An 8,447-nucleotide genomic window follows, 5' to 3' on the forward strand; every position below is an offset into this window, starting at 1 on the left:
TCATCAAACGACGCCAAAGTTATAAGCAAAACAAAAAAGGCTCTTCCTATGGAAACTTGATCCTAACTATAACTACCTACTGGTGACCGCCAGTAGGTAATTTAAATATATAAATTTAAATATATATATTACATCCATATATATATTTATATATATATGTTATTTCTACCTCAATAATGTGCTACTGATCCTAATTTGTCCTATGTATGTTTATTTACTACTTGGGTACCCCTGCACAAATGTATCTATGCATTGTTAAAAACATATATAGCTATGCTCTTATGCCTCAATAATGTATCAGCTACTGATCCTAATGCCTTCATATATTTTGCGTGCGTACTGTCATTATGTCTTTATCCCTACCCAAATAGGTACTGATACCTGCGCTGTTAAAACAATATCTATATATATATATAAGGTGTCTCTACCTTAAAAAAGTGCCTTAGATATTTCGCTTATGTACAGCAATTATGTCTTTATGCCTACCCCAAAATGTGCTGCTAGTATGTGTTACTTAAACAATATCTATTTATAAGCTATGTCTACCTCAATAATGTAACAGCTACTGATCCTAACTCCATTAAATGTTTTTCTTATATTGCCTCTTTGCCTGTATGTCTACTCCAATATGTTTTATATAAACCACATAATTACTACTATGTAAACACTGTGAAGTGCTCTGATCCCTTCGGTTTACGTTTGCGATATATAAAACTCTACAAATAAATAAAATAAATATCTGCATGAGCAAATATGCCCCTACAATGTCCAATCTCTTCTGGGATGTTGTAAGTGAACAGGGAAGCCATAAAGAGTACATGGGCTGGATACTTGTCAACACAAGTTTCCTAGGTCCATGAAGGCTTCACTGATTTCTAAGATGTTTGGTACCAAACATCTTGTCTTAATATATTCTCACTGATGCCAGTGATGTATTTGTTAATAGATTCACCCTTTCAGAGGCTCCAGTAAAAACCTAATAAGCGCAGGTGTGGTTCCTGACTGGTTTTCGTCAATCTGTCACCACTTGACATGTTTATGATCTCATGGGGTGAGAGCCAGCGCTCTAAGAGGACGAAGACAAAGCCTGCTTTGGACAGAGGTGCTTCACCCCTCCCCCAGGACAGGATGGCCTTCCTGGGCAGGACGCTCAAAAGGCAATGCCACCATTTAAATCCCACCCAGGTACCTCCAGATAGTGGGGGAGGCCAAGACTCCTTTTCTGCTTCACTTTTGGCAGGAGGAAAGGCTGGTAAATTAGTTAAACCAAGAGGGAGCATACCTCCAGCGTGCACCACACATAAGGCAGGGCAGGCGAAGTGATCTCCACTTTTCACTTTCCACCATCTTGAAAATGAGGAAGATAGCCTATCAGGGTCAGGGATAAGCCCACTTCCCCATATGGGATTAGCATATAGACGGTGAAGACACCCTACAAGTAACCAGCCCATTGGCTGCTACCTGTCTCTCCCTCAATGCTCATAAATTTAGTATTTTGGTGGCTCCCTGATATCTTGACTTCAGATTCTACGAACGAAAAGAAGAAACTGAAGAAGACGTGCTGCTGATCCAAGAACTGAGCCCTGCTGCAGAGAAATTTGTGCTAAACCATGCCTGCTTCTAAAGGATTCGACAATTGTGGTCTGCCCTCTCAGCATGAAACAGCACAGCCTCTAAGAACCCCGGAGTCCCACCAGCTTTTAAAAAATTGCGAGAACCTCCCTTTGGACTAGTGCCACTAGTCCCCAGCACACCACTGGTAAAGATCTCCATGTGGTGAAGACCAGCACGGACCGTGTTGACGCGATTAACCACAACAATGAAAGTTATAGCAGCCAAGGCTTGTTGGTCATCAGTCTGGTAACCGACCCCCTTCAGTGCCTCCACCAGTAAGAGGGCTCGTCACAGTACCTGCGACCGATGCTGGAAACAGCCCCTCTCCAGTGAGCCTGCACCCACTTTCTGGTGGCATCGACTGCATGAAAGCAGCAACTTGGACACTACCGCCCGACCGCGATGGACAGCGCCGCACCGCAACGGTCTGCCCCACACCACAACTGTAGCTGCCCACCACCGGTGACAAGCAATTCTGCATCCCACCACCTTCGATGACTCCGAAACAAGTAAACCAGAACTGCCTACTGAGCCCGAGCCCTGGAACTCCAAAGACTCTTACTCTTCCAGAGTAGAACTTCCCTTGAAGTCTGAGTGACAGTTGTCACCTAAAACTCCGTGGTAGAGTGCAGCCACGGCCCGTATAGGGCGTGCCACCGGACGGTGATGTGGGGCGGGGGAGGGGCAGGGTGAGGGGTTGTAAAATGCCCCACGTCACCGCCTGGTGGCACGCCCTATACGGGCCGTGGCTGGTGGAGTGCTGCTTTCATTGACCACGACTGTAAATGTGTTTCTGGTCCTCTGCCATTGACCCTATGCCTCCTTTCCATTGACTGCGACAGTAAATGTTTTGAGTTGTTCGCAACCGTTATATTCAATGCTAACTATTGCTTCTTTCCATTGATCACAATGGTAAGTGTTCACCGCTGTTTGCTTAAACCCTCTAAGCAGTCATATTTCGAACTGCAATTGATATACAAAGCATTTATTCACTGTTGAATGAAGTTCTTAATTTCTAACAATATCTATAAAAATACAGTGATTTTTCCAAAGTGGTCTTGGATTTATTCTTGAGTGTGTGTCTCATTTATTGCCTCTGAGAGTACAACAAATGCCTAGCACTACCCTCTGATAAACCTACCTGCTCACCTACTCTACCACAAGAGAGCATTACAATTGTCTGATTTTACCTCTGCTTACCTATCGGGGATTCACTGGAGTCTCTGCACAGTGTATTACATTTTAGTACACTATATATAGAGCCATCTTCCTACATATACCCTTGAGTATGTTAGAGTGTGGTCTTGTATAGACTCAGAGGGCATTGCAGCCCTGGAACTACAGTTTCTCAATATATTTCCAAATCCTGTATCTACATCTGCAGAAATATAGCAAGATCAGAGTCTTTCTAGAATCCAAACCCTGATATATTATGAGCTCTGGCATAATCGCAGAGGCTACCAGAGCACAGATAGAATGAGCACGCTCCATAACTCTCCCCTCACTGCATGGCCTCAAATAGTAAGTTAAGCTTTTATGGGAAAAGCAGATTTCATAAGATCAAATTCCTTGCGCAAGTAGATATTTTATAAAATTCCAAGCCCATGGACATGCACACACTACGAACACTCAAACTGTAAATAAGAATTCAACATTTATTAAATAAACTTATTTTGATCATGATGACGTATGGAGAAAATGTAAACAAATAAATTGGGACGGTGAGTTCATAGATAAATATTGCTTTTAGAATATGTAACACTACAGTAACAAATACATTTCCACAAGTAGGTAGTTCAGTCTTTCAATAATGAATTTTCTTGAGAGTGAAAGTTGTTCAATAACTGATTTCCACATATAAGCAATTTCAATGTATAGTTTTGGAAGCACCAGTCCAGCCTGAGGGGTTATTAGGGTTTGGAGGATGCAGGGTCCATCACAATCGTGAGGAGTATCCCGTCCACTCCATAGATGCGCATTATTTCCTAACTCACTGCTGAATCCCTCTGAAGATTCAATATAAACCAATCTATGCTCTGAACGCTGGATCTGATCGGAAACCTTCCTGTGCTCATGTTACATTGCATAGGTTAAATATCGTATTTTTCCCTCTTGTATACATTCAAATTCCAAACTACACCCTCTTCTTTGCTCATTAAAAACGCTGTTCCATTACTCTGTACGTTTCAGGCTCCCCTCTCTGCTTTCGGTTACAAATAATTGGGTCGTGAGAACACGTGCACAAGAAAGGTATCAAACACTGGCAAAGCCAACAGGTCTTACTATTTCTAAGTGAAAGTTTTTCTTTATTGATTGACATGTTTATATTCGTGGTTGCTTATTGACATGTTCATGTCCGTGGTTGTTGATTGACATGTTTATGTTCTTGTTGATTGACATGTTTATGTGTGTGGTTGTTGACATGTTTATGTCCATGGTTGTTGATTGACATGTTTATGTTCTTGTTGATTGACATGTTTTTGTGTGTGGTTGTTGATTGACATGTTTATGTTCATGGTTGTTGATTGACATGTTTATGTTCTTGTTGATTGACATGTTTTTGTGTGTGGTTGTTGATTGACATGTTTATGTTCATGGTTGTTGATTGACATGTTTATGTTCTTGTTGATTGACATGTTTATGTGTGTGGTTGTTGATTGACATGTTTATGTCCATGGTTGTTGATTGACATGCTTATGTTCTTGTTGATTGACATTTTTATGTGTGTGGTTGTTGATTGACATGTTTATGTCCATGGTTGTTGATTGACATGTTTATGTGTGTGGTTGTTGATTGACATGTTTATTTGTGCGATTCTATGGTAGGGTTAATGAGTGGAGAGGGGAGGAGTCAGTGGCTGGATGCGTGATGAGTACAAGGATACCTAATAGGTGAGTCACAGCATGAACAGATTGATCTAAAGGTGAGAGCTGAATGAATGTCTGATAAGTGACTGGCTGGAAAACTGGATGAATGAGTTATTGTAAGGGTACATGAATGGGGGAGTGAGAGCATGGGTGGAGCAGAAAGACAACAATCTCACAGGCTGAGGCCTCAGATACCTGAAGGGATGAGCTTGTAAAAGTGTCAACAATTATGAATATGATCCGTGTCCAGTTAATACTATAGGTCTGGTCATCACTGTGCCCGGTATGTCCACTACATATATAGAATAACTTCCAACATGCATTGCAAGCATTACAGCAGGGGACTGAGTACCTGAAATATGTCAAGAATGACCACCATCATAACCGGACTGATTAAAGTTGTCAGTTACAGAAGACACGGCCAGTACAGACACACTCCCTGGTGGCATCTGGCATACTCACTGCTTTATACATAAGGGTTCAATGGGCCTCAGCAATGTCACACAGAAGAAATGTCAAATATTAGAAGTTGTCCTATTGATGTATCCTGATTCTGCCAACATTGGCACCTATACATCAATGTGCCATGCTCATCTTGATCCATTCTTTTTCTCATGGCACACACCGGGACGAGAATGGAAGGAGTCACTCGCACTGCAAGGAACTGAGCGTCCGATTCACAAAGGCAAACTGAGGCGAAAGTCTAACTTTACGACTTTCGGTATTCACAAAGGGCATTTAACTAGTGATTTAGACTTTTGTCTCAGCTAAACTTAAGTTTTGGTCTTAAGTTTAACTGAGACCAAAAAGTTAAACTTAAGACCAAAACTTAAGTTTAACTGAGACAAAGGTCTAGCTTTACTGCTCGTAAATGCCCTTTGTGAATAACGAAAGTCGTAAAGTTAGACTTTCCTCTCAGTTTGCGTCTGTGAATCCGGCCCTGAGACTCTGTGATGTGAGGCAGCTCTGAATCATTGCCAGGCAGGCGAGCTGCTGCCCTGCACAACTGACCCGCGTCATGCGTGACACCTTAGGTCTTAACCAACAGCAGCACATTGAATTTTCGCACTTGTAGTTTCACTTTCCAACATTGCAGGAGTGTGGACGTGGCCAAAAACAGCGGCGGCTGTTTACACGAAAATGATTTCTGAGCTAAAAGGCAGGCGGCAGGGGGAGTCTTTCTGTGAGCGGGAGGTCACTCCGAGGGGGTTCTGAGCTTAGATTCAGTAATCCAGGGTTCTGTTGATAACATGAGGTCCTGCCAGGTGTGCTGTGGTCTCTGAGTCGGTGTTATAGGAAAAGTGGTCAAGAATGGAGCAGATTAAAAATGAAACAGCAGCCTGCTCCTACAACTCTAGAGGAGAAAGCACGTCCGCTTCATAGAGCAACGTGGTCGCTCTGTATCAACTTGATACACTGGAAAAAGGCTTTCCTGAGTCACGCTCCAGTGGCTTATGTTGTGTTTCTGGTGATACATTTATCAAGGTTTGTTTTTTGAGCACTTACTTAGGACCATGTTCAGAAGTTAGTGGACCAGCTGAGCACTGGCGTAACGAAACTCGAGGGGGCCTCCCTGCAAGGCACATGGAGGGGCCCCCTCCGGGCTCATTCAGGGGCTCTGCAGACCGAGTGCTGTGCGGAGGGTGCCCCCTGGAGCGCGGGTGCTGCGGGGGCCTGTATTACGCCCCTGCAGTGGAGGTCCCGCCCCCATCCCTTGGCGGAGAACCATCAGTTCCATCTAGAGAACTCTTCGTGACTGGCAGAGATGCCTTTAACAAAAGTGACCTACAAGCTTTATCTGTTGGAGGTTTTTTACGGGTCGGGGCGGCATTGCGGAATAACAACCTCTAAAGTGGGGTTGGGTCTGCTAGAGTGGGCACTCCAGGGGCTGTCAGCAGAGTGCTGCACGGAGTCCACTGATGAACGGCATCGCCTCTTGGTCTTTAGTGCTGAGTGTGTTGTGCTGACATGACTTCTACAGATAAACAAAGCTGTGTGGAGGCAGATATAGAAAAAGGCTCAAGCAGACTTGTGCTGCAGAGTCCTGTGAAATCTAGCTACTGTTTAGCAGTGTTCTTGTTGTCCCAGCACCACGCAGCCCCATCTTGGTTCACATCGGACCATGGTACTCCAGTACAGACACAACACCCGCTGTCTGGTGCCCTCTGAGACTCCAGCACCAGTTCAGCTATTCCAGTGTGAACCCTCAACCTGACACAGATTCCCCCCCTGAGACACCAACACATAGAGAGCTTTACGTTTGATGACCTTGGATATTCGAGTGTTTCATGGCTGAGGTCTCCAAACATCTCTCATGTTGCACCTCTCATGCCATGCCAATACAGAAGCACATGGGTGTCAAGTTTACCAGCAAATTGTGACAATTGCTACCAGTGGCTGGCAGATACACCTGGCATCGCTCTTAGTACCCCTTGTTTCAATGAGCAGGAAGGTGGCAGACAGAAAATAAACATGCCTGTTAAAAACACATCTTTATGTATTTTTCAGCCATTGCTCTCCCTTTGCAAGAAGTAGGAGGCTGCAGAGAGGAACGGAGTGGCTAGGGGTACGCCTTGGGTTGTCATCAAGGGTCATAGGGTGCATTGCTGGTACCCCAGGCCCTTCGGTGAAGCCCTCCCTGGGCAATAAAGAAACTCTCCCTTGAACACCTACCTTTATTGAGTAGACCAAAGCTGCGATTCCGATGAGCGGGCAGCAGAAGAGCAGGTTGAATATGGAGTACGCCATGTGGGATTGTGGATGGAGCAGTCTCGTAGCCGGCGTCACCACTGGCTGGGTGGTCACCACTGTGTTCTGGCCATTGATGTAGCTTACAGTGTACTGCGGGTAGTTTCTGGAGTACTGAGGGTAGGATGGCGGGTAATACGCAGGGTTGACGGCTACCGCATAGGGCGGTGGCAAAGGGCAGACTGGCGTGGGCTCATTGCTGTACGCAGGTGGTGGATAGTCGGGTAGCCCCTGCTGTGGGCCACTCTTAGGTGGCCCCTGGCTGCTCATCCTTGCAGGGGCTCTGGTGGTCCTAGCCTCTAGCCTGTGTGAGCACACCAAGCTGTGGCTGCCTCCTCTTCTCCTGTGTGAATGTGAGCAGCTCACCAAGGAATGAGGCTCAACCAGTGTCTACAGATCCCACCCCCAGAATGTACGCTACATCTCGCCTACTGTGAGGAGGAATGCTCGAAGGAGGCATGCCACGGTACTGGTTAGACAGGACCAGGCTGGAGGTAAACGCCTCCTTTGACTGTCAGTGCTGGTGACATGGAGGCATTCTTCCTATAGGGGAGGGGGCACCGTGCAGAGGGCATTGTATATCTCAGACTGGCGCACCCTGGTGGAAATACGTCACTACATCAACCACAATTACCATGATCTACCCCTACCACGACCGGAACTGCACCTCCCCCACTACCTCGAGGCCAGCACTATCTGCATTCCTTCACCCCTACCGTCCACTGTCTCTGAAGCACATACAGGCGAGCCTCACCGGTCAATCTCCTGTGTGTGTCGGACACGGACACCCTGGCAGGGCTAGTCTGACTGGAAGTGCTGACGTCACCGGCGTAGATAGCCTCTCTCTGTGCTAAATGTACAGTTACAGACACCCTGGATCTGTGCTGCATACATGGTGTGAAGGTCCTGTCTGTGTGTTTAATACTCTGATGAGAATATGGTGCATGCAGGGCCCTGTAAAAGGACTCTGTTTACATCCTGTTCATAGGGGTTAGATCGCTCCTGTGCACAGCCTTTAGGGTCCTGGGGTGCACGTGGCTGGAAACACCTGCTGTGGAATCTGGAAAAACGCACAAGTCACTCACAACAGGGACTTTTGACGGTTGTGAGGTTTACATTTACAGAACTGATCCGTGAATGTATATGTAATTAGGGCCTTTACCTTCTCCTCCGCCCCAGGCAGTTTAACTGATGTTCTGCTTGGAACTTTCAAAGGTG

At 45.6% G+C, this 8,447-nt stretch overlaps 1 long non-coding RNA gene across 1 annotated transcript in view; it reads right to left on the bottom strand.

Moving 5' to 3' along the window:
- LOC146809093 (uncharacterized) overlaps positions 1 to 7,740 on the bottom strand; it is a 52,139-nt gene extending 44,399 nt beyond the window's left edge. The window contains exon 1 of the long non-coding RNA XR_014966322.1: positions 7,155 to 7,740. This is a non-coding gene — a long non-coding RNA (uncharacterized LOC146809093). The remainder of the gene's footprint in view (positions 1 to 7,154) is intronic.
- Between the last annotated feature and the right edge of the window lie 707 nt (positions 7,741 to 8,447).

Source organism: Triturus cristatus, chromosome 7, assembly GCF_964204655.1.
Source record: "Triturus cristatus chromosome 7, aTriCri1.1, whole genome shotgun sequence".
Lineage (NCBI taxonomy): Eukaryota > Metazoa > Chordata > Amphibia > Caudata > Salamandridae > Triturus > Triturus cristatus.